Consider the following 27,691-nt stretch of genomic DNA (forward strand, 5'->3'; position numbering starts at 1 on the left):
ATGACGCTTGCCAGCCTCGAGGTGAGAAGTGTGTGACTACCTGAAAGCCAGCGTCCAGGGGTGCCCCGCCCCAGGGAAGACCAGCACTTAGGGAGCCAACCAGGCTGAACAACTTTCCCCATCCCAGGTCTGAAGAGGGCAGGGAGTCTCTACTCTCTGTCCTTGTGCCTGTCCCCTGCAGGTGTCTCCAAAAACTCATTTCCTTGTCCTCATCTCCCACTTCTTTTTTTTAAAAACATTTTTATTGGAACATAATAGCGGTAAAGGGGAGTTCCTTGTGACTTTTCCATGTATGTGTACAATGTAACCCGATTTGGACCATCCCCTTCATTGTCTCCCACTTCTTTGTGAATAAACTGCAGACTCATCTCAGCCATCACTAGTCTGCCTTACTGAACTTCCAAATCACAGAATCCAAAGGACACTTGAAAAGCCTTGATTTATTTAACTAACCCTGGTCTTGTGTAGACACTGTAGACCACAACCTCCACCCTGAAGCACCTCTTCTTTGTCATCTAAGAACTGCACACGCTTCCCACGGCTTCACCCCACTTAGCCCTTTCTGTGGCTCTTTTAGGGACCCAATCTTCTAAAGGTAAGAGGTTGGAAAATGCAGTAGTACATTGATGGTTAATGTATAGAAAACTAGCTTTGTAATTTGTTGCTTTGAAGCACTGTGTCTTGTAGTCACATCCTATAACAACAGGCCCAGATCTGTGTTTTTAATGAATTATTTTTCCTTTGAAAAACTCAAATCTTAGACAAAAACCATTTATTTCTTAAAATAACACTGTTACATATGTTTCATGATGTTACTTATTTCATGTCTATCTCTTTATACCGGATCTTTTGCTAAATTAGGAGATGTGCGTATAACTTTGAGCCTGCTCTTATAGATCACCGTCTAGGGTGTTCTAAGTTTGAAAACAAATGAAATGCAACTCAAGTTCTATAATAGAAATATGACCATAGATGGTGATGTCACTCAACTGGTAGAGTGCCTGCCTAGGAAGCTCAAGGCCCTGAGTTCAAACCCCAATACTGTCAAAAAATGACCAAATATCATAAAATACATATTTCATTGAATAAGTTTAGGAATGACAATAAAACAGAAAGCTATTAATGAAACTTTTAGAAAATGTAATTACTGGGGATTTATAATTATGAGACCTTTTAAAAAATGTAATTGTCAAAAGCAGATCTATATTTTGGAGTCATAACTGGTAGAAGTAAAATATATGAGAATAATAAAAAGAATGGGAAGGGGAACCTGGAAGCATATTGTTAAAAGAGCTTTCGAGTATATGTAAGGTAGTGTACATTTTAAAAACACATCAAAGCTGAGTGTGATGGTAATTGCCTTGTAATCCCAGTACTCTGGAAGGTGAAGCAGGAAGATTGAGAGTTGAAAGCTGTCTGGTGCTACATTGCAAGATCCTGTGTCTAAAAAGAACAGAAAGAACCAGAAAGTAAGAAGTAAGTGAAACTTCACTCACAAGACCAATGAAGTGACATTTGTAGAACACTTCAGGCAGAAATAGCAGAACATTTAGTTTGTTTTTGGTTGCATATGTAAAAATCACTGACACCATATACTGACCCATAAAATAAGTCAATAAATTTTAATGATTTAATTTATCACATTTTTTCCTGTGAGCATAATGAAATTAAATTAGAAATGAATGAGAAAAAGATACTGAGAAATAGCCACATATGGGGAAACTAAGTAACATAAGTTTTGCCTGTGTGGTACTGAGATTGAGCCCAGGGCCTCCTGCCTGCTAGACAACAATCCTGAAAAGTAGAACTGCTGGGATAATAGTGACCAGTATAGCCAAGACACTTCCTTCATTTTCAAATGGAGAAACTGAATTATAGAGAAGTTGGGAAGTTTATCCTGCATCACTCAGTGTATGCCTAAGCCAAGACTGAAACTTGAATTTATTTGTCGTGTCATGTTACCTCATTAAAATTCCATAGTTGTCAACTTATACCATAGTTGTCAACTTATACCATAGTATCAATTGTTTCCATCTCAGTGGTTTTCATTCGCATTAAATGAATTCTTAATCTACACTTACTGGATAGTTGCTATACTCCAGGTATGATTGTAGGCAGTGGTATAAGGTGAAGTCTCTACTGTTAAGGTTGATAACTCCTGTGTAATGTGCATGGTTATATTTAGATACTGGCCAGTGGACACTTTAGTGTTTCACTATAAATTAGCAAAGTAAGTTCTGTGCCCTGAGACTTCTGACTCCAAAATACTTTTGAACTTTCACATAGTATGAAGTTGTTTCTTGCTAGGAAGGAGTCAAATTAGGAGCTTTTGCAAAACTCACTTCTGGCTCTTTGATGGTGTTACTTCACTATCTTGTATTTATACTCAGAGGTAAGTAGTACTGAAGAAAATATTAGATTCTGTCTCTGATGAAAATTGTGGCCAAATCATTTTATGACTGCAATCATTTTATTGTTAATAGTAATTAAGTGAGTAGGGAAAATCTGTTGCTTAGAGCTGTATCATCTAAGCTGTGATTCTGTCACTGTTTTTGGTTTTCACATTTTCCTTCCATTTGACTTTGAAATTGGCTTGCCATGCTTCTTAAGGAACAAACTCTGGTTGAAATTTTGACTCGAATTATACTAAATGAATTTAGGGAAGAAATCTCAATATTGAATCTTTTCACCTAAGAAAGGGCTACATGTTTCTCTCTTTCTCTCTCTCTCCTTTTATATCTTTGAATGAATTTTTGTAACTGTCTCATACAAATGTTGCACATTTTGAAGTTTTATATGCTTGACACTGGGCCAGCAGAATAGGTCAAGTGGTAAAGTGCCTGCCTAGCAAGCATGAGGTCCTGAGTTCATACCCCAGTACCATTAAAAAATTTACTAAAGCATGTACTAGATACTTTGTATGAATTGTTTCTGTTTTATTCTAATGTTTAATGCTGGTTTATATGACAACTCTTGGGTTATCATGTTGAACCACTCTATCACTCTTATTAGTTCTAACAATGTGGAAGTTCTAATGATTCTTCTTAACTATCTTATCAATTATTTTTGTAGTTCTGCAGATAGAAAGCAGGCCTCATGGTTGCTAATCAAGTGCTCTACTGTTTGATCCATGCTTTCAGTCTTTTTCATTTCTTGTTTGCTGTGCTAACTGCTCAGATTGACCACATACCATGATAATCTTACCTCTGCTTCCCAAATAGTGGGAACCACAGGCATGTGCCATCACATCTGGCTTGTTTTTGAGGGCCTCACTCTCTTTTTCCCTAGGATTGTCTTTCACCAAGATCCTCGTGTCTCTGCCTTCCAAATAGCCAGTTATTTGTTGCAGTTGTGCAACACTCTGTTCAGTGAGGTTAGGAATTTTCTGCCCCTGTCTAATTTAGTTAATTTTGGATATTTTCATGAAAATGTACAGTTTGTCCAGCTCTGTTATGTGTTCAGCAAAGAAAAGAAAAGAAACAGAAATTGGTGTCCTAGGGAAACAGCTTTTTTGTTGGGAGACAGAAAAGAAACAACTAAGACAATGTGTTAGTTACAGAGGTTACAGAGAAAATCAAAGCAGGGAAGGAGAGCAGGCAGGACTACGGACTGAAATTTTATAAAGGATGATTGAGGAACTTCTTCCTGAGGAGGTGACATTCGAATAAAGGCTTGAAGGGAGTGAGGAGTGAGACATGGATTTATCTACAGAGAGAACACTTAGAGTGATGGGAGCACGTGCAGCTGGAATGGAGTGAGCCAGAAATGATTACAGGACATAGAGTCAGAGATCAAGCAGAGGGTTTGACAGGGCCATGTCAGATGTAGAAAGGACTTTGAAATGACAAACTGGTGGAGGATTTTAAGCAGAGGAGTGCCATATCTAACAAGCTTTTCTTTTTGACTTCCTTCTTCTTTCCCTTCCTTCCTCCCCCACCTCCTCCTCTCTTCCTTTGTTCCTTTCTTTCTTTTGAGACAGAGTCTCACTATGTAGCTCCAGCTGGCCTGGAAGTCACTCTGTAGCTCAGGTTGACCTTGAAATCACAATCTTCCTGCCTCAGGCTCCCAAGTGTTGGGATTACAGCCATGGGTTAGCACTCCTAGTTTACCCTTTCCTTAAGGTAGCAAGTTTATTGAGTTATAATTTATATACTATAACTCACTATTTTAAAGTGTGTAGTTCAGTAGTTCTTAGTACATTTGTAATGGTAGTTGTGCAACCATTAGTACCATCCAGTTTTGAGAATATATTTTCTTCACTCCAAAAAGAACCACTGTTCATGTCAGCAGTCACTGTCCATTCTCATCTGTCCTCATCCCCTGGCAATCACTATTCTACATTGTCTTTATAAATTTTTCTGCTCAGGATATGTCATAGCAATGAAATCTTTCAATATATGGTTGTCTATGCCTGGCTTCACTCAGCATAATTTCAAGGTTCACCCTTGTCAGTGCCTATGTTAATATTTTAATTCTTAGTGATAGTTTAATATATGTAAGTGCCACATAGACTAGCTATGTGATGTTGTAGTGAATTACTTTTAATTTATGAGATGTGATTATGGTGTTGTGATTGTATAGGCTAATATATTTAGGAGATGTTGGGTTATTTAAGGATGAACAGTCACGGCTCTGTAACTTATCTTTCAGCGACTCAGGCACACACATTTATTTATTTATTTACAGATAGTAGAAAAAAATAACATAGGCAAGGTAAAATGCCAATCCAGCAGAATTGAACAAGCAGAAGACAGAATCTCAGAACTCAAAGATGAAATGGTAATTAAAGGAAAAACCAAAGAACTATTAGTTCAACAGCTGAAGACCTGTGAAAAAAAATGCAAGAACTTTCTGACAACATTGAAAGACAAAATCTGAGAATTGTGGGCATTGAAGAAGGAGAAGTGCCAGAAAAAGGAATGTGTAACATACTCAACAATATAATTACAGAAAATTTCCCAAATCTAGAGAAAACTATGTCCATCCAGCTACAGGAAGAGGGAAATTTCAAAAATGCCTTTTAGATTTTCATTTGTGAGAATTCCAAGATGGCGGCTACAGGTAGGAAGCAGAAAGCGACCCTCCTTTAGTGAAATCTTGGAGAGACACTAGAGACACACTTTGCAGGCGTAATCACCGAGAAAAGGCATAACTTTGACCCCTCCACATCTCCAGCCGGTGCAGAGAATCTCCACTTCACAATAAATGGAGAAACGAGGAGGGCCCCCGGGGCTGCCAGTGGCCGGCGCCCATACGGCTTGGGAAGACGCGGACCAGGTGAGCTTTGTGGTACCGCAGTAGCCCCACAGACAAGCCTGGGCCAGAGCAGCATAGCCCCCTGGACAGACTGACCTCCACCCAGGAAAAAAAAAAGAGAAACTGAGTAATAAGCAATAAGAACAGTTAAGACATGCTGGAAAGAGGGTGGGGCACCCTGAGCGCTGAAGATTGAGGGATGGGAATCCTTCCTGGGACTGTAAATAAACAACCCGGGCAGGCCGGAGAGGCTCTGGCGGGAGCAGGGGCTCGCGCCCAGCAACCAGGAGCGGGGAAGCTTGTGAGAGGAGGGAAGACCCACTTCCAACGTGAACTGTAAACAAACATGGCGGCCGGCAGGAGCAGCAGCACTGCCCAGTAAGCAGGAGCAGGAAAGCTTGTGAAAGTGGCAGTGGGAGGAAAACTTCAGAGGAAAGGGGGAAAGACCCACCTCCCACATGAACTGTAAATAAACATGCAGGCCTGACAACGCAGGGGCAGTGGCACCTTTCCCAGTGCTTGGAAAGGGGAAAGCCTGTAGCACAGGCTCCCGCACAAGAGAACTCTGAGCAAACAAAGCCTGTTACTGTACAGGGACAGTAACATCACCAAGGACAATGACGGGAAGACAGAAAAAACAGGGAAACCAGTTTCCCCACAGCAAAAAATTAGTACAGGAACCAGAGGGGAATGAAGAGAACAGAAACTCAGATCCAGACTCCAACAAAATGAAGATAAACTATGCCAAAGGACCCAATGAAGCCCACAAGAATAATTTAAAAGAAGACATACTACAAGTACTCAATGAGAATTTTATAGAGATGATACTGGATAGGGTCAACCAAAATGTACAGGAGACACTCAAGAAATTCCAAGACAATAAAAATAGAGAATTTGAAAAAGCAAAAGAAGAAATAAAGGAAACCATAGAAGCACTGTATAAACACCAAAGTGAAAGAGAGAACACAATGAATAAACGGATAAATGAACTCAGGACAAAAATAGACAACATTAAAGAAGAAAACTGCCAGGATATGGAAAACCTCAGAAAAAAGAACGAAACAGAACTGCAAAACAAAACGGAAGGCCAATCCAGCAGAATAGAACAAACAGAAGACAGAATCTCAGAACTTGAAGATGAAATGGTAATTAAAGGAAAAACCGAAGAACTATTAATTAAACAACTCAAGACCTGTGAAAAGAAAATGCAAGAACTCACCATCTTCATCAAAAGACCAAACTTGAGAATCATGGGCATCGAAGAAGGAGAAGAGGTGCAAGCGAAGGGAATGCATAATCTATTCAACAAAATAATAACGGAAAATTTCCCAAATCTAGAGAAAGATATTCCCATACAAATGCAAGAGGCCTCCAGGACACCAAACAGACCAGATCAAAATAGAACTACTCCACGACATATCACCATTAAAACAACAAGTTCAGAAACTAAGGAAAGAATATTGAAGGCTGTAAGAGAGAAAAAACAAGTAACATACAAAGGTAAACCCATCAAAATCACAGCAGACTTCTCAACAGAAACATTAAAAGCAAGAAGAGGGTGGGGTGAGATCTTCCGGGCACTGAATGAAAATAACTTCAACCCCGGGATACTCTACCCAGCAAAGCTATCATTCAAAATAGATGGAGCAATAAAAGTCTTCCATGATAAGCAGAAACTAAAACAATATGTGACCACAAAGCCACCATTACAAAAGATTCTGCAAGGGATCCTGCACACAGAAAGTGACACCCAACTTAACCATGAAAAGGCAGGCAGCACCAAACCACAGGATAAGAAAAAGCAAGACAGTAGAGAGTAACATCAAGTTAGGTACACACAATCAAACCTTCAAACAACTAAGACAACTAAATGGCAGGAATCACCACATACCTATCAGTACTAACGCTTAATGTTAATGGATTAATTCACCCATCAAAAGACACCGTTTGACAAAATGGATTAAAAAAGAAGATCCAACAATTTGTTGCTAAAGGAGACTCATCTCACCGACAGAAATAAGCATATGCTTAGGATGAAAGGCTGGAAGAAGATTTACCAAGCCAATGGCCCCCGAAAACAAGCAGGAGTAGCAATACTTATCTCTGACAAAGTAGACTTCAAACCTACATTGATCAAATGAGATAAAGAAGGACATTCCATACTAATAAAAGGGGAAATAGACCAAAAGGAAATAATAATCATCAATCTGTACGCACCCAATGTCAACGCACCCAATTTCATCAAACATACCCTGAAAGACCTAAAAGCATATATAAACGCCAACACAGTGGTTGTGGGAGACTTTAACACTCCATTATCATCAATAGATAGGTCATCCAAACAAAAACTCAATAAAGAAATCCAAGATCTAAAATATGCAATAGATCAAGTGGACCTAGTAGATGTCTACAGAACATTTCATCCAACCTCTACACAATATACATTCTTCTCAGCAGCCCATGGAACCTTCTCCAAAATAGATCATATCCTAGGACACAAAGCAAGCCTCAGCAAATATAAGAAAATAGAAATAATACCGTGCATACTATCTGACCACAATGCAGTAAAAGTAGAACTCAACAACAAAAGTAAAGACAAAAAACATGCATACAGCTGGAAACTAAATAACTCATTACTTAATGAAGAATGGATCATCGACGCAATAAAAGAGGAAATTAAAAAGTTCCTGAAAGTCAATGAAAATGAAAACGCAACCTACCGGAACCTATGGGACACAGCTAAGGCAGTCTTGAGAGGAAAGTTTGTAGCCATGAGTGCATATATTAAAAAGATTGAAAGATCCCAAATCAATGACCTAATGATACATCTCAAACTCCTAGAAAAACAAGAACAAGCAAATCCCAAAACAAATAGGAGAGAAATAATAAAAATAAGAGCTGAAGTCAACGAAATAGAAACCACAAAAACCATACAAAGAATTAATGAAACAAAAAGTTGGTTCTTTGAAAAAATAAACAAGATCGATAGACCCCTGGCAAACCTGACTAAAATGAGGAGAGAAAAAACCCAAATTAGTAGAATTAGGAATGCAAAAGGGAAGATAACAACAAACACCATGGAAGTCCAGGAAATCATCAGAGACTACTTTGAGAACCTATATTCAAATAAATTTGAAAATCTAAAAGAAAGGGACAGATTTCTAGATACATATGATCATCCAAAACTGAACCAAGAGGAAATTAATCACCTGAATAGACCTATAACACAAAATGAAATTGAAGCAGCAATCAAGAGTCTCCCCAAAAAGAAAAGTCCAGGACCTGATGGATTCTCTGCTGAATTCTATCAGACCTTTAAAGAAGAACTAATACCAACCCTCCTTAAACTGTTCCACAAAATAGAAAGGGAAGGAAAACTGCCAAACACATTTTATGAAGCCAGTATTACACTTATCCCAAAACCAGGCAAAGACACCTCCAAAAAGGAGAACTATAGGCCAATCTCCATAATGAACATTGATGCACAAATCCTCAACAAAATAATGGCAAACCGAATTTAGCTACACATCAAAAAGATTATTCACCACGACCAAGTAGGCTTCATCCCAGGGATGCAGGGGTGGTTCAACATACGAAAATCAATCAACATAATAAACCACATTAACAGGAGCAAAGACAAAAACCACTTGATCATCTCAATAGATGCAGAAAAAGCCTTTGATAAGATCCAACATCATTTCATGATCAAAGCTCTAAGAAAACTAGGAATAGAAGGAAAGTTCCTCAACATTATAAAAGCTATATATGACAAACCTACAGCCAGCATTATACTTAACAGAGAAAAACTAAAACCATTCCCTCTAAAATCAGGAACCAGACAAAGATGCCCACTATCTCCACTCCTATTCAACATAGTACTGGAATTCCTAGCCAGAGCAATTAGGCAAGAAGAAGGAATAAAAGGAATACAAATAGGCAAAGAAACTGTCAAAATATCCCTATTTGCAGATGACATGATCCTATACCTTAAAGACCCAAAAAACTCTACTCAGAAGCTTCTAGACATCATCAATAGCTATAGCAAGGTAGCAGGATACAAAATCAACATAGAAAAATCATTAGCATTTCTATACACTAACAATGAGCAAATGGAAAAAGAATGTATGAAAACAATTCCATTTACAATAGCCTCAAACAAAATCAAATACCTAGGTGTAAACCTAACAAAAGATGTGAAAGACCTCTACAAGGAAAACTATACACTTCTGAAGAAAGAGATTGAGGAAGACTATAGAAAGTGGAGAGATCTCCCATGCTCATGGATTGGTAGAATCAACATAGTAAAAATGTCGATACTCCCCAAAGTAATCTACATGTTTAATGCAATTCCCATCAAAATTCCAATGACATTCATTAAAGACATTGAAAAATCTACTGTTAAATTTATATGGAAATACAAGAGGCCACGAATAGCCAGGCAATACTCAGTCAAAAGAACAATGCAGGAGGTATCACAATACCTGACTTCAAACTATATTACAAAGCAATAACAATAAAAACAGCATGGTACTGACACAAAAACAGACATGAAGACCAGTGGAACAGAATAGAGGATCCAGATATGAAGCCACACAACTATAAGCAACTTATCTTTGACAAAGGAGCTAAAAATATACGATGGAGAAATAGCAGCCTCTTCAACAAAAACTGCTGGGAAAACTGGCTAGCAGTCTGCAAAAAACTGAAACTAGATTCATGTATATCACCCTATACCAAGATTAACTCAAAATGGATCAAGGATCTTAATATTAGACCCCAAACTCTTAAGTTGATACAAGAAAGAGTAGGAAATACTCTGGAGTTAGTAGGTATAGGTAAGAACTTTCTCAATGAAACCCCAGCAGCACAGCAACTAAGAGATAGCATAGATAAATGGGACCTCATAAAACTAAAAAGCTTCTGTTCATCAAAAGAAATGGTCTCTAAACTGAAGAGAACACCCACATAGTGGGAGAAAATATTTGCCAACTATACATCAGACAAAGGACTGATAACCAGAATATACAGGGAACTTAAAAAACTAAATTCTCCCAAAACTAATGAACCAATAAAGAAATGGGCATGTGAACTAAACAGAACTTTCTCAAAAGAAGACATTCAAATGGCCAGAAAACACGTGAAAAAATGCTCCCCATCTCTAGCAATAAAGGAAATGCAAATTAAAACCACACTAAGATTCCACCTCACCCCTGTTAGAATAGCCATCATCAGCAACACCACCACCAACAGGTGTTGGCGAGCATGCGGGGAAAAAGGAACCCTCTTACACTGTTGGTGGGAATGTAGACTAGTACAACCACTCTGGAAAAAAATTTGGAGGCTACTTAAAAAGCTGGACATCGATCTACCATTTGATCCAGCAATACCACTCTTGGGGTATACCCAAAAGACTGTTACTCCAGAGGCACCTGCACATCCATGTGTATTGTGGCACTATTCACAATAGCCAAGTTATGGAAACAGCCAAGATGCCCCAGCACTGACGAATGGATTAAGAAAATGTGGTATCTATACACAATGGAATTTTATGCCGCCATGAAGAAGAACGAAATGTTATCATTCGCTGGTAAATGGATGGAATTGGAGAACATCATTCTGAGTGAGGTTAGCCTGGCTCAAAAAACCAAAAATCGTATGTTCTCCTTCATATGTGGACATTAGATCAAGGGCAAGCACAACAATGGGATTGGACTATGAGCACATGATAAAAGCGAGAGCACACAAGGAAGGGGTGAGGATAGGTAAGACACCTAAAAAACTAGCTAGCATTTGTTGCCCTTAACGCAGAGAAACTAAAGCAGATACCTTAAAGCAACTGAGGCCAATAGGAAAAGGGGACCAGGAACTAGAGAAAAGGGTAGATCAAAAAGAATTAACCTAGAAGGTAACACCCACGCACAGGAAATCAATGTGAGTCAATGCCCTGTATAGCCATCCTTATCTCAACCAGCAAAAACCCTTGTTCCTTCCTATTGTTGCTTATACTGTCTGTACAACAAAATTAGAAATAAGGGCAAAATAGTTTCTGCTGGGTATTGAGGGTGGGAGAGGGAGGGGGTGGAGTGGGTGGTAAGGGAGGGGGTGGGGGCAGGGGGGAGAAATGAACTAAGCCTTGTATGCACATATGAATAATAAAAGAAAAATGAAAAAAAAAGGTTTTCATTTGTGAAAACTAGAATGATGGAGCCATTACCTCCATTATTCAATTTTCAATTTTTAAAATTATTTTCACACGTTATCTAGCAGTATCTATAGAAGTATTGTAATTCCCATGCTTTTATTATCTTTTTAATAAAACAATTTTTATAGAGGATTGTGCCATTTGAGATTGAAGCTGCTTCCTTTTAATGAGTAGCCTTCCACTTTTTGCAATATATGAACGGGAAGGACCATGACAAATGACATTGTTTTCTTGCTGATTATGAATATTGGTTTTAGGAAAGTTAGATAATACTGACAAGCCCCTGAGAGAAAGTCAAAATTACTCATATCCCTGCTGTTTAGAGGTCAATTTCAATATTTCAATATGCTTTTTATTTCCTTCTAGACTTGTTTTTCTAGCTAGCTTACTATTTCTGTTTCTCTCCTTCTAAAGGAAACTGCAGTCACCCTGTATACATAATTTTGTGTCTTACATTTTTTGTGGTACTTTGATTTGAACTCGTGGCCTCACATTGCTTGCTAGGCCCTCTACCACTTGAATATCCCTTCAGCCCTTTTTCTTCACTTATTTTTTGGAGAAGGTCTTTGATTTGTGCTCTGAGCCAGCCTCAGATTGCAGTCCTCCCATCTATAACTCTAGTAACTGGGTCACTGGTACATACCACCATGCTTGGGTCACTACCTTATGGTCTGGCTGGCCTCAAACCATGACTTCCCAAATCTCTGCCTCCCAGGTAGCTGAGATTGCAGGTATCATTCACCATGCCTGGCTCCTTTTTGTTTGAATGTTATAGCATATGTATTTTCACTTCATTGAGTATCCTTTGCAAACATCGCTTTTAGGGCTGTGAAATATTCCATTTGTAAGTATGGGTTATCTAATTATTCCCATAATTCTAGACATTCAGAAGGTTTCCAATCTCTTATAAGAAATAGGGCAGTTGGTACCCGTACCAATGTGCAGCTGTTACCTGCTGGGCTATGACTGATAGATCTACTCTCATACTGTTCTACAATTTTATTCTGTTATTGGTACTACCATGATCATCACCTGTGAAGCTGAAAATTCTTTATGAGATAACCAGTGAGATTAGAATACCATTAGACAAATACAATGCTACTATTGTCCCTGGCAAAACTTCATGTCACTGCTTGTAGATCTTGGTTGTAGAGAATACTCTTTATGAAGCAAATAAGATTCACAGCAAAGAGACTATTCAAAGTGTATAGTAACATAACTCTGTACGTGTGGACAAGTCAGGCCTGGAACATCACAGTAGCCCGAGAAGAACTGGAGAGGTAGCATTCCGGAAGCATTACCCTTTCTAGCCCACTGACACCTGAGCTGTGTTAGTAGGTCAGAGTGGAACTGCCACTCTTGCCCCCAGGTCTGATGCCTACTGAACTGCAGAGCTCCAGCTGCAGCAGCCCTGCTGAGGTGACAATCCGATTGAGCTGGCTGCTCTCTGTGTTGCTGTTATTGCTGATGTCTTAGACACCTCCTTTGTGTAGAGTTCACCGTATTTATCTTGGCTAGAATGCTTATTGAGGGTGAGATGGAGAATACATTTGTTACTGACTGAATTGTGTCCTTTCCAAAAGATACATTGCAGTCTTTGCTTCTAGTATATCAGCATCTGACCTAATTCAGAAATAGAGCCTAGTCTATTTTGACTTCTAAAGAGCAAATTTAGACAGAAGACACACAGATGATGGTGATGATGTAAAGGCCACCATGTGGTGATAGAGTCGTGATTGGAATGATGCATCTTCATCTACGTGGCAAGGAACATCTGAGGCTACCAGAAGCTAGGAGAGATACATAAGTTTGTCCCAAGCACCTTTAGAGGGAGCATGGACCCACCTACACCTTAAGTTTTCTGCAGCTGTGAACTAAGCCATCCAGCTTGTGGTACTTTGTTACAGTAGCCTTAAACAACTAATATACCACCCCCTGTGTTTTGTGCTTAATTCTGAAGGCAGGATAGTTGTTGCCCATAAAGTGCAGCTTTTTCAATTCATACATCTATGTGGCCACTTTCCCTCAGTGTATGCAAGTGCTTCCAGCGCGGCTGGGCGAGAGGGTAATTTGTGGTGATCGGAGATCTCTGAGATGTCCTAAATTAAGGCCTAAATTAAGATCAGAGAGATAAGAGATCATTTTATTTTACAGATTCAAGCTAAATCAACAAACAAAAGGAAAAGGTTCCATATTCCTTTCGTATATGCTGAAGATTGCCTATCAGGGCACATCACATCTGCTTTTAGATCCAGCCAACCAACCAACCATCCAACCAATCAACAAAAGCTTCTCTTCATGGACTCACCTACCACAGGACATTGTCTGCTTCATGTTCTCTTGCTCCTCTTATCTATAGCCAATGTAGTGTCAGTGTAAAGGATTTATATTTCTTTCCCCCAAAATTTCATTTTAAAACAGTCTTGTCCCTTAGGTCCAAGTGCTATCTTGCCATGCTGGTAGCCAAGGGAATTTGTGCCATGACTGGTCCTTTCACCTTTTGGCTAGCATCTGTTACAGCTCTTTAAATCCTTCTTCTATTTTACTTGATAGTATTAATGGTATAAACAAAATTTTAAATTTTGTCTTAATTTTCCTTCAGTTTTTCTATGCTCTTGTATCAGTTTTCTGTCACTGTACAAAATACCTGAGAGAATCAACTTTTAAAAGGAAAGATTCTTTTTTAATTCATGGTTTTGGAGGTGTCAGTCCATGCTCACTTGGCCCTATTGCTTTGGGCCTGTAGTGGCACAGTACTTTATGGTAGGAGTACATGGTGGAGCAGACCTGTTCACCTCATGATGTCCAGGAGGCAATAAGAAAGACAGGAGGAAGGGAAAGGCTCCCAGTATCCCCTTCAAGGCCATGAACCCAGTGGCATAACTTCTTTCCACTAGGTTCTACCTCCTAAAGGTTCCACAACCTCCCAGCAGCACCAGAGGCTAGAGATAAAGGTTTCAGTTCATGGGCCTTTGAAGGGTATTCAAGACTCAGATTGTAGTGGCCCCTAGGTTTGAGTAAGAGCTTACATCTAGATTTTATTTTTTATTCAGCTTGACATTCTGTTTTTTGACTGATGACTCTCTCTGTCCTAATGTATGTATTTGTAAATGTTTATGTATAATGTCCATATTGGTATTAGTACTTGTTTCTGTTAATATATTTTTGTTTCCTATTTTTCTTGTTCCTTGGATGCTTCTCTTTTGCCTGTCTTGTTTTTTCATGTTTTTCTCATCTTTTCTCCTAATCCATATTTTTACTAGTTTGAGATTTATATGCTGTTTTTCCTGTAAGCAGTTAGTCTTAAATTTTTCTATAAAAATTTAAAGACAGCCCATGTGTTGTGGCTCACACATGTAATCCTACCCACTTGGGAGGCAGAGAATGGATAGATTTTGGTTTGAGACCAACATAAGCAAAAAGTTCATGTGACTCCCCCATCTCTGATGGGTCATAAAAGAAATGTAAAATTTTAAATTATGTTATAATTATCACATTATCATTCTCCTTCATCCTCTTTCCCCATTCTTAGAATAGTATTTGGAGAAATAAAAATGTTAATATATCAACATTTTCTGGAAAGAAAACTAAATTGGTGTTCAAAGTCATGATTATATATATATAATTTTTTTCATTAACAAAGAAATAATTTCATATCGCCAGCAAAGTAATTGAAAAATAAGTTTGTTCATTTCTAGGTTCATAATTTAAAGAAAAGGAGACCGAAGTTGATTCCTTCATTTGACTAGATGGTGAAAGAAGGGGGAATTCTTTCTGTTTGGTGAGCAAATGGTGTAAATGTTTTTACAATTGCACCAGAGACTCACGGCCTGTGAACAGGTAAAAAGTTACTGGCTGTGGAATTTTAAATGGAGGTCAGATTTTAAATTTAATTTAAAAGTGTTAGAATTTTAACAAACAGAAAATGAGCATACTCAAGCAATCTAACTGTCCATATAAACAATATTAAGTGTTTCTTTCTATTTGATTACTTTTGGGTGTTCATATTGCTATAAGACAGGGTTCCATGGGTTACTTTGTATTATCATAACTGCTGTTTATTGCTGATTGTTTTAATTTCAGTGTCACAATGTCGGAGGCTCTTAAAAAAAGTTGTATAATTGCTTTTTCCTTTGAATATTTTGAATGTTCTATAGAGATTTCAGTGCATTTGTTAATTAAGAGACTGTTGATATCTTAATATAGTGAAGTAACATACAGATGAGAAATGTGCACTAAAGTATGAAATTTGTTAGTCCATGTTAGAATTTTACTTGTGTTTTAAACAATTTACTTTGAGGTGATATATATATCTATTTTCAAAAATAGTAAGTTATTTGTGTCACATAAAAGTCCAAGAATGGGTTGGTAGAGTGGTAGAGAGCATTTCTAGCAAGTACAAAAGCCTTGAACTCTACCCACAGTACTGCCAAAAAACAAAAACGTCCAAAAAATGATCTGTTTGTTAGACGAAATAATAAACAAATAACATATGTGGTCTGTCAGGTGGTGACAGTGGTAATGAGGAAATAGAGGACAGACACTGACAACTCTTTCAAGAAGGGTTACTGTGAGAAGAGAAGGGAAATGAAATGGAATTCTTACAAGTAGAGGGGAAATGGGACCAAGAGTGTTTTCCTAGAAATGGCAGATGGTTCAGGACAGAGGGGACTATTGATAGTACAAGAAGGAGAGGAGAAGGAGAACATTGCTAAGAGATTGTCCTTGAACAGGTGGGTGGAAATGTGGGTGAGAGGAGATAGGGGCTAGTGCTCAGGGAACAGTTTGGCGGTGGCAAGACATTCATCCAGAGTCACAGGAGAAACACCACTAAGTGCACTGTGAACGTTCGGCAAAGCTTTCTTCCTAGTGCTTTGGTTTCTTTGGTGAAGGGGGAAGCAAGGCTGCCTGGAGGTTTGAGAAAAGAGGAGAAGGTTTGAAATAGTCTTCTAAACGAGTCAAAATGCAGTTAAATTGAGAACTGAAATTAGATCGCTGGTAGTAAAGATTGAGTTAATAGTCATGAATATAAAGTTGCATCAGGAAGCATGTTAATGCATAAAATCTTATCTTTAATAGGTTTTGAATTTTGACAGTTTCCTGGATTCAGGTATTTTCCATGTGCCTGTCATGATCTAGGTCTCTGTAGACAGGAGTTATAAAATATGAAAAAGCAACACAGACACTGAATCTCTGCCCTTCTAGGCCTATTTTCTGTCAAAAGTCATTGTTGAAATACAAGAAGTGCTCAGTTTAATGAAAATATGAATTTAGGGGACAAAAGTATAAAAGAAGTAGGGAAGTTTGTGTACTCCTGATTGTTACTGGGAATATATATGTTGTTACTTATGATAAAGAGGGAAAAGAACATGGCCTGGATTCTAAATGATCAATATGTCATCCTTATCCCTCATGGTGACATGCAGCAACAGAGAGGACACTCCAGGTAATGCACTTTGTTACTAACTGGGATTTTGGCTTCGTATTTCTTCCTAATCTGTGGCCTTGTTGAGCAGGAATGGATCCCAAATAAGCAACAAAGGACATCATTTTCCCAATTTAGTAAAAGTCTTGACTAGAGACAAGCTGCAGCCTGTTTCATACAATCTCTCCTTAGGCCCCATCCTGGTTCCTGATATCTATTTCATAGTCACATGGCCTTATAGAGGTCAGAACAAATGAAAGGAATGCTACAGAAGGTGAGAAAACAGAAGTTATTCCTGCATAGCTTTATTTATAATCTCACTTGTTTTCTCACTGTCTAGAAGCTCTGACTTCTTCCCTATTTATCCCTCCTTCTACCCCAGATCTTTCTGAGGACTCATCATTTTCCTTAACTCATAGCAGAGAGCCTTACCAGAGGAGAGAAGTCATGTGGGGCTAGGCAAAATTAGTTGCAATATTAAGGTTTCCCAGAGATTGTATTTATTTATTTTTTTTACCGTATGGAGGTTTGAATTCAGGGCTTCATGCTTACTAGGCAGGTCACTCTGCCAGTCCCCAGAGATTGGATTTAATTTTTGAACTTTATATAAAGTCCTTATCCCAACATTAAATCCTTCCATGTTTTCTCCCTATTGAAGAAGTCTAATACTCTTATAACACACTACTTCAGTTAAGAGAGTCTTCTTATTACACCTCAACAATTTATGCTTTTGTTGACTTTGCTCACATTTTCACCTTTTCTTCATCTCACATATGTAAATGTAAATTCTTTCAAAATCTCAGCCTTTTTTTTTTCTGTCTCTGAGAAGAAACCCAACTTGGTGTGGACTCTTTCTGTCCTAGTATATTGATTACTTGTAGCACTTCTTATTAAACTAGCATTAGATTCAGATGCATGTGGCAGAACTCCAAACAAAGAGAAGTCTTAGGACAGGCAGTTTAGGGCTGGTATGGTTGTCCCTTTAAGGTGAAGAGAATTTCAGTCTGTTTTACCTCACTGCCTACCATTGGTAGTTGTGATCCATGTCTACATGCATCTGAGATGGAGCTCCAGCAATTACGTGTAGTTTTCAGACAACAATCAGGGAGAGAACCAAAGAAGGATACATCCCTTCCATGCAGGACACTCCCCCAAAGTGACGTGTAATACTTATGCTTACATAGCCAAAACTTAGATACATGAGCACATACAGTTGGAAAGGGATTTAAGAATATAGCTTTTAGCTGGGAACCAGCATGAATACTAAAAGTGAACCTATTTCTTAGGACAAAGTGTAGAATGTATATTAGGACATTATTAGCAATTGCTGCTACTTAATCAGGTTTTGTCCTCTTTTTTAAGATCTCTTTTGAAGTATATCTTCCAGAAAAATAATGTACTTCTTTAGGATAGAGACTGTAGCATCATTCCCAGAATAGTGCCAGTGTATTGTTGAATGATACTGAGTGAATAGGCTGGGGCCGTCACTTTACGGATGTAACCTGAGGTAAGGGACGATACGTTACTCACTGAAGTGACATTTATTTGTTGATAGAGTCAGAGTTAGAATCCAAGGATCAATCTTGCAGTTCTTTTATTTTGGAGCAGTGCTTCTGTGCTATGTTAGAAGTTCTCGAAGTGTTATGACATATTAGTGTGGCTTAAAGGGGTTAGCTAAGGTCCATTTCAAGTAACCTACATAAGATTTTTTTGCCATCATGAACCTTGGTAGGGTGTAGCAACCATTTTCACTCAGGCCAGATTGGCAGCACTTCCTCTGGTGTCCCAGTAGAAGGCCTGTGATCGTTGCAAACACAATCCATCATTCATAGGAAGGACTGTGCCATGATTGCTGGAATGCCTTTGCCATATGCCCCTCTTGGCTATCTGAGTTTTCAAGTCAGCCGGGAGACATCCTACAGTGCTGCGCCCTGGTGTTGTCAAATTAGGCCCAGTAAAAGTCTTCTCCTGAATGGTCTTTTCTTCACCTACTGTTGATTTTCATCTTAAGTAGAGCTGGCTGAGCTGGTAACCTCAACAGGAGACAGCAGAGTAGGAACAGCAGCAGCAGTGGCAGCAAGAGAGCACCAGAATGGCTGGTGAAGTGGCTGCAGAAGTAGAGCACCTGCCTAGCAAGCATGAAGCTTTGAGTTCAAAGTCCTAGTCCCAGCCAAAAATAAAAAGTGCCAAAAGAGTTTCAGGTATGCAGTAGGGAGCAAAAGCAGTGGATACAGCCAAGGACTATGGAAGTACAGAGATGGCTGTGGAGAGCCAAAGAGCAGGGACTGCAGGCCCTGATTGCTGGAAGTGTTACAGGGACCTGCCAAGCCTTAAGTGCTGACGCTCCTGACACCCAGGCCCAAAAGGTGGACACTATGGCCAAGGGTTCTAACACCTAAGGTTGGAGAGCTTGACAGTAGCTGCTGTTAGAAGCCATGGGTCCTGACACCTGAGGCTTAGAAGCTACAACACTAGCTGATGTTGACTGCTGCTACTTATAACTGCCTTAAGAGCTGAGGATTATATTGGCTGCCCAGTAGCCAGGCCAGCGGCAATGAAAGCCCAGAGCAATCAGCCTCCAGCCTGGGAACCTAGACCTGTGTCTGGCCTCTTGGGCTTGGGGCCATAAGCCTGTAATTCTGAAGGCTTGGAGTTATAAGCCTCCCTGACTGTCAGCTCAGCCCATTTGAGTAATATTCCATATTTATTGAACATCTGTCTGCTAGCACTCTTTGAAGAACTTCACTTATGTTAACCTGTTTAGTCTTCACAAGACTTTAGAGATACAGTCCTCATTTCACAGATGAAAAAAATGTTGACTAGTGAGACTGTCTTGCCAAAGGTAATAATACGTTGCCCAAATGTTAACCTATTGATATCACTTAGTGCATGTATTTGTTCCTTTTTGTAAAGATAGTATGCTTTTCTATTATTAGACAATCAATCAAATAGTTAAGTCAGTTGGTTGGTCCTTCTTGTCAGGCATATAGTAGCTTGTGCCTGCCCTTACATTTCTCATAGTCCAATATGTGTGTGTGTGCTTATTTGTGTGTGTGTGTGCAAACTGTGAGAAGGCAAATTGCAATGTGGCAAGGGTTGTGATAGGAATATACAGAAGAACAATACAGAAGGTTAATGTCAGGAAGGAGTGCAGAAGTTTATTTAAATATGCTCCTTTTGTCATTATGACTATTCATGTAATGAGTTCTAGTAGCAGATTTTCTGATGTTACTTATTCCTGGAATATACCCTTGCTGGGTGTATGACTCAGTAGTAAAGTATTTTCCTAGTGTGACGAGGCCCTAGGTTTAATCCCTAACATCACAAAAGCAAACAAAAAAAAATCCTGGAATAAAGTTAACTTGGTTTTAAACAGGAACCTGTTGAGAACCATGACAAACAACCATTTTTTATATTAAATGTTTTACCATATTCAGTTCAGACTCTTAAAAATAAAGTATTACATACATTTAACATTCTTTTTTTTTTTTCAGGGGGTGGGTTGGTACTGGGGTTTCAACTTAGGCTGCTACTTGCTAGGCAGGCACCCTACCACTTGAGCCACAGCCTCAGCTCCCTAACATTTTCAGTGTATTCTTCCCTAAACCCATTTCCTTCCCTCCTGCTAGAAGTAACTGCTAGCCTGAACTTATTACCATATTGGAAAATATTTTACTATGTTTGCACTTAACATATACAGTATTTCTTAAGTTGTGAGATTAAGTTGTGATATAATGTATTTTCTCTTATTCCTGTTTTTATTCCTTCCATTTTGGAGATTTATCATGCCGGTGCATATAGCCTGAGTTCGGTTGTTTAACCACTGTATGGGTTCCATTTAAGAAATACAACTCAGTTTACTTAGAAGTACTCCTGAGGTCCTAAGAATGGTCATCTTGGCTTTGAAAGAATTTTATTTTGTTGCCAATACAGAATAATGCTGTAATTAGTATTCTTTCATGCATCTTCTTATATATTACTTATATTGGAGTTGCTTGATTTTAGACATTTAGATTTCATTAAATATTGCTCTGAAAAATAGGTGTTTAGCTTTAGATTAAGCAATTTATGTTCCTACCAGCAGTGTATCTACATTTCAACACTTGATCCTGTAGTCTTTTAATATTTTTCAAAACTCTGTGGGTCAGAAATATTTTCAGATTTTAATTGCAGTACATGTAATTAATTGTGCTTATTACTACTAGACTCGTATTTTTTATTTATCTGATGGTCACCTGGATATTCCTTTTCTGTGAATTACCTGTTGATGCCTTTGTGTGTTTTCCAGCTGGGTTGTTTGTCTTCTTTTTAATGCTTATAGATATTTTTGTAAAGTTTGGGTACCAATCCTGTGTTGGCATGATGCATTGTAAATATATTTTCTCAGCTTCTTGCTTATGTTAAAATTCTTTAGATTATTTTTGTGATGTATACATTTAAAAATTTTAAATATTGCTATAGTCAGATTTGCCCATCTTTTTCTTTCTTTAAGAAATTTTTTGTGGTTCTGGGGTTTCAGTTCAGGGACTCATGCTTACTAGGTAGGCATTCCACCACGTGAGCCACTCATCAGCTTCATGTTTTTCTCTTATTGTGATTTTACATCTTGAAAAATTCTTCCTTACCCTGGGACATAAAGCTATTCATTTATATCTCATCTAATTTTTTTGTATTTTACATTTACTTATTTAATTCACTTGGGATTGATGTTTCTGGATGGTGTGAAAAAAGGATGCAATTTCAAGGTCTGGGATGTGGCTCAGTGGTAGAGCGCTTGCCTAGCACGCATGAGGTCATGAGTTTGATCCCAGCACCAAAAAGAAAAGGCAAAAAAAAAAAAAGATGCAATTTCATTTTTGTCCATATTGTCAGTTGTTCCAGCACCATTTATTGACTGGCCCCATCTTTTCCCCACCTATTTGAAATGCTTACCGGTGCATTAAATTTCCATCAACATACGGGTGTTTCTAGTCTCTATATTCTATTACTTTAGTTATCAATTATGCATTAATATCACATGGCTTATTTACCAACTTTTTCTTTGCAGTACTGGTTTTGAACTCAGAACTTCATGGCACTACTGCTTGAGCCATGGTTATAGCACTATAGTTTTGATCTTGCATGTCCCCCAAAGGCCCATGTGTTGAAGGCTTTTTCCCCACCATGGTGTGATTGGGACGTGGTGGAATCTTTAGGAGGTATTGGCCTAGGAGAAGATAGTTAGCGATTGAGGATGTACCCTTGAAGAGGATATTGGAACCCCATGCCCTTCTCTCCCTCTTTGTCTCCCACTCTTTAGCAACATGTGCTCAAAGGAGGCACATGTTGGAGATATTGTAGAGAGAGGTTGAGAGAGAACTGATTTGGAGGGGGTGGCACCAATGGCTAGAGAATGAGTCCTTCATTAGAGTCACCATTTCATCTTGTTGGTTGGGGCACAGGACCTGAGGTTGAAAGTGGACAGAGATGCATTTATTCATTCCCTCAGCAGATATGTGTTGAGTATCTGATATGTACCTGACCATCCCTACTTCGTGAGGGGTGCAGTCTTGAAGACAATAGGCAAAAATCCTTGCTCCCATGGAACCAACAATGAACAAGAGGAGGATATATAAACTAGATCAATAATTTTAAACCACATAAGATGGTGATATGTGCTTAGGGGAATAATAAAACAAGGGAGGGAAAACTGTGTGTGTGTGTGTGTGTGTGTGTGTGTGTGTGTGTGTGTGTACCACAGTTTAGACAGGTGAGAAGCACAGAGTTGAAAGCAACACTTGAGTAGAGAGCTGAGGTAGGTGAGCTAGGGAGCCATGATGATTTTGTGGGAGATGTGTCTTCCAGCCAAAAAACCAGGAAGAGCCAAAGGCCATAGAGGGCAGTTAGGGTTAGGATATGGAGAGGAGGCCAATGTTTATGGAACACAGTGAACGAAGGACATGATGGTATGAGATTAGATCGAAGAGGTAACAGGACAGATGACATATGGTCCTACAGGAAATCGTATGGACTTTGGTTTTTAAGCTGACATATTGCTTGATGACTTTAAACAGAAATGTGCCATGATCTAACTTAATTTTTTTTTAATCTTTTTTTTTATTTTGCAGACTGGGGTTTGAATGCAGAGCCTCACAGTTGCTAGGCAGGCACTCTACTGGTTGAGCCACCTCAGCAGCCCCTAACTAAGTTTTAAGAAAGTCACTCTGGCTGGAATATTAAGAACAGTTTGTAGGGGCAAAGGTGAAAGTTGGGAGACCAATTAGGATAGTTTTAGAAGAACACAGACAAAATTTGAGGGTGGCTTATACCACCAGGATGAAGAAAGTAGTGTTTGGACTCTAGATGCATTTTGAAAGGCTGAGAGAGCTTATTTCTGGATGAGATGTGGATATTATGAAAGGAAGTAGTCAAAGGTAATGCCAAGGTTTTAGGGCTGAGCATCTGGGAGGCTATGACTGCCATGCATTAAGATGAGTAAGACTCATCTTTGGAGTTTAAGATAGAGTATATACAGTGGCGGTTTAAGATAGAGTACATACAGTGAATATCTGACTAGGGTTTTGTTTTGTCTTGGTGCAACTGGGGTTTGAATTTGGGGTCTTTCCTTTGAAAAGCAAGTGCTGTATCACTTGAGTCACACCTCCAGGTCTTTTTGCTCTGTTTATTTTGAAGATGGAGTCTTGGAAGTATTTGCCTGGGCTAGCCTCAAATCATAGTCTTCTGACCTTAGCCTCCCAAGTAGCAAGGATTACAGAGTGAGTCACTGGCACCTGCCTTTTTTTTTTTTTAATTTCAGATGTTATTTAGACATCTAAGCAGAGATGTCAAGTGGGCAGCTTGAAATAGGAGTGTGGAGCTCAGAGGAATGAAGCTTGAGATTTCAGATTTATACTCTCGTAGATGGTATTTAAAGCCATAAGACTGGAAGAGATGACCAGGAGGAGAGCGCAGAACACTGAGTCTAGTGTTCTCAAATGTGAAGAGGCAAGGGAGAAGCTAAAAGAATGAGAAGGAGCAGCCAGAGAGAAAGGAGGAAACCAGGAGAATACTCTGTTCTGGAAGCCAGATAAAACATTTTAAGAAGAAGACAGTCCTCTCATCAGTGCTTCTGAGTGCTGTGATTACAGAAGTGTACCACCATGTCTGCCTGTAACAATGCTTCTGAGACTAAGATGAGGACAGTGAAAAGACCATTGGATTTAGCTGTATAGAAGCCACTGGTGGAGGGAGGGTGGTGAGAGCCTGATTGGAGTCAATTCAAGAGTGTTGGTGGCTGACACCTGTAATTCTAGCTATTCGGGATGCTGAGATTCAGATAATAGTGGTTCATTTGAAGCCAACCTACGCAGATAACTCATGAGGCTCCATCTCAAAAACTAGCTGGACACATGACGTGCACCTGCCATCCTAAGCTATGTGAGAGGCTGTGATAGGCAGATTGCATTTCCAGTCCAACATTCGCAGAAAAAATTCGCAGAAACCCCATCTCATTGGAAAAAAGCTGGGTGTGCTGGCACACCTCTGTCTACTGAGGGATAGTGAGCAACTTAATATAGGAGGTTTGAAGTCCAGGCCAGCCTGGGCAAAAAGTGAGACCGTATCTCCAAAATAACCAGAGTGAAAAGGGTTGGAGGTATGCCTAAAGTGGCAGAGCACCTGCCTTGTAAGTGCAAAACCCTGAGTTCAAACATCAGTACTGCTCAAAGAAAGGTCTCAGATGGGAATTTAGAAGATTCGTACAATGGCCTGAACACAGTTGTCCCTTAATAGAACTTATATTTCCATGGCTATTTGGGCTTCTTTTGGCATTTTGGATATGGATATTTTATATCCACAAAAATGGAACTGTAACATGAACGAAAGGAGAAATGTTGAAGAATAAATAGTAAAAGCCCAGCTATGGTGGCACACGCCTGTTATCTTAGCTATTTGGGATGCTGAGTGGAAGAATCATGGTCCAGGCTGGCTGGGGCAATAAGCAAGACCCTGTCTCTAAAATACCAGAGCAAATATGGATGGAGGTGTGGCTTAAGTGGAGAGCACCTGCTTAGCAGCCATGAAACCCTGAGTTCAAATCCCAGTACTCTAGAAGATTGGGATGTAGTAATACAGACATGTATTTCTGTAGTTCTTTATAATTTATATGGCCACTGTGCCTATAATCTCATTTAATACTGTAATAGCCCTGTGTTGTAGGAACTCCTACAACATAAATCCTACAATAAACTCTTACAATATAAATCTGAACTCCCACATAAAGTGAAGTTCAGATATGTTAGGTGGACTCTGTATTACAAAAGCAACAATGAACAAAGCTCTACTATTATTCAGGGTTTTAAGAATATGAGATGTCACTTGATGTTTTTGTAAATTTATGTATCATACATTCTACTTAAGCATATTCATTTTTCAATATACAACATGGACATTGATGGGTCAGTGGCAGTAATCTGCAGTGAATGGAGAAGGTATTTTTTATTAAACCTGATAGAAATGTTGGGGATATTGCCTGTTACTGGCACTACTTTCCTGTGAATGGTGTCTTTTTACTATTTGCACATTTTATGCCATAAGTTGTGAGTGTACAAGTATAATGCAGCATGTACAACTACAGTCCAATAACCAATGAAAAATACAAAAACGTAATGACTTACAAACCATTAGAAAATATGGGCCTACAAAATTCATAAGATCTTGCTGATTAGGTGATGCAATATAGAATGTTGTGTTTTCACAGATTTGTATAATGCAAAAGAATTTGCATGTAATCTCTGTTTCAACCACCATGTCAATTTGCAGAAGGCACCATTTGAGAATCACTACATGCTTAAGAGTTGATTAGTGCTATGCAACTCCATCATTCTCTATTATGGTTCCAGGTTCACTTGTTTGAAACTAGGGACTGGAGGTTGCTGACTAGTGTGTCATGCAGTACTTTCCCAATTAGCATTTGGAGGATGAATGGATAAACCATACTGGAGTTCTCTTGAAAGGGTGGCAAGGTTCATGTTCATGTATGTATCATAGTCTTCATCATTTGTGTCTCCAATACACTTAGAGATCTATGCCTCATATTTCTTAAAATTCAGAAAAGCTCCTTAAGTGTCATAATTTTTTTCTTCCATGTTTTAATCCACACCGTTCTTCTATGTCCCAGGATATCTCCTATCTCTGTCTCTCTGTCTCTTTCTCTCCCTGTCTCTCTCTCTCTCTCTCTCTGTCTCTCTCTCATCTCTTTCTATCTTGACAACACTTTAAGGTAGACATTATTATTCCTATTTTGTGGATGAGGAAAGAAAGTCAGAGGTTAAATAGTAATTGGTCTGCTTAAAGATAAGGAGCCCAATGTAACATGTAAGATTGTGAACTCTATACTTATATTTCTAGAATGTGCTTCATAGGGCCACTACATATTAGTCTTGTGACCTTGAGGACATCATTTAATCCTTCTGATCCTAAATTTTACAGCTATAATGTAGAGATGATGATAATAATATTATCTACTGTCTCAGGTTGATGTGAGGGTTCATGTGAATCCCCATAAAACACTGAACTTGTTCTCTGATTTACCCACTCTAGAAACTGTACACATCACTTTGAAGGAATACATAGTTATTTTTAAGAGTCCCAGGGGAACCCTGCAGAGTGACTTCCATCATACAACTGTAGAACCCAGTCTTCTAGGAAAGAAAAAGAGGCCCAGGCTGACAAAGGTGGGAAGTTGGAACTGGCTATCATCAGCACCATCTGTCCTCATGGTCAGAACATGGTCAAGAGTGTCACACTGGGCTTCTGTTACAAGATGAGGTCTGTATGTGCTCACTTTCCCATCAGTGTTGTTCAGGAGAAAGTGTCTGTTGTTGAAGTCTGAAATTTCTTGGGTGAAAAATTTATCCACAAGGGTTAGATGAGGCCAGATGTTGCTTGTTCAGTATCTCAAGCCTAAAACTGAGTTGATTCTTGAATAAAACAATATTAAACATGTTTCAGATCAGCTCCTTTATTCCATCAGTCCACACAGGTCAAAACAAGGATATGAGAAAAGTTTTGGATGGTTCTGTGTCTCTGAAAAAAAGACAGCAGTCAGGCTGATGACTACGATCTAAGAGTTGCCTAGCTACAGAAATAAGATCTCAGATCATCAAGCCAATTTGTGCTGTTTTCATGATTCCATAAAGGCCTTTGTTGATTGGGAAACACTAAAGATAAAACAAAATACTGAGCCCAATCCCCGGCAAATAGGAAGTCACTATGAATGTTGGTAGGGGAAAAACAAGGACTCTGGAGTTAGTCTGCTTAGTTCAAACCTTTGTGTAACCCTTGCATTCTATGTGACCTGTCTCTGTTTCCTAGTATTTGTGAACTGAGACTAAGAATGGGCGCTACTCCTTAGGTCGTGGTGAGGTTTGAAACAGGTGATATAGGTAAAGCCCTTAGACCAGCAGTTGACCATGTTAAGCACTTACGTTTTAGCTGTTACTGTTTGTAGGAAATAAAGGACTTTGAACTTAAACTTGTATTTCCAAGATTGTGATGTCTGTTTCTTCATAAAATCTGTTTCTTTCATTTTTTAAAGTTTAGTTTTTCTTTTTTTTGTATCTACAAAATAAGTGTTTAATATAAACTGACTTTTACAATTATTCTTTTTCCCCAAAAAACATGTGCCAAGGTTTTTAGATTTTTTAAAAAGTAAACATTTTAGGAAAATTAAAAAGAAAAGAATGGTTGAAGAATTATAGAAAGTAAGAAAAATAAGGAAATATTTATAGTTTGGTTGTTTAACATTCCTAGATTCCACTGAAGTTTTG

General features: G+C 38.8%; 1 pseudogene; it reads left to right on the forward strand.

The window, feature by feature from the left end:
• LOC141414745 (large ribosomal subunit protein uL6-like) lies at window positions 1–26,975 on the forward strand (annotated as a pseudogene).
• The last annotated feature ends 716 nt before the right edge of the window (window positions 26,976–27,691 follow it).

Source organism: Castor canadensis, chromosome 12 (assembly GCF_047511655.1).
Source record: "Castor canadensis chromosome 12, mCasCan1.hap1v2, whole genome shotgun sequence".
Lineage (NCBI taxonomy): Eukaryota > Metazoa > Chordata > Mammalia > Rodentia > Castoridae > Castor > Castor canadensis.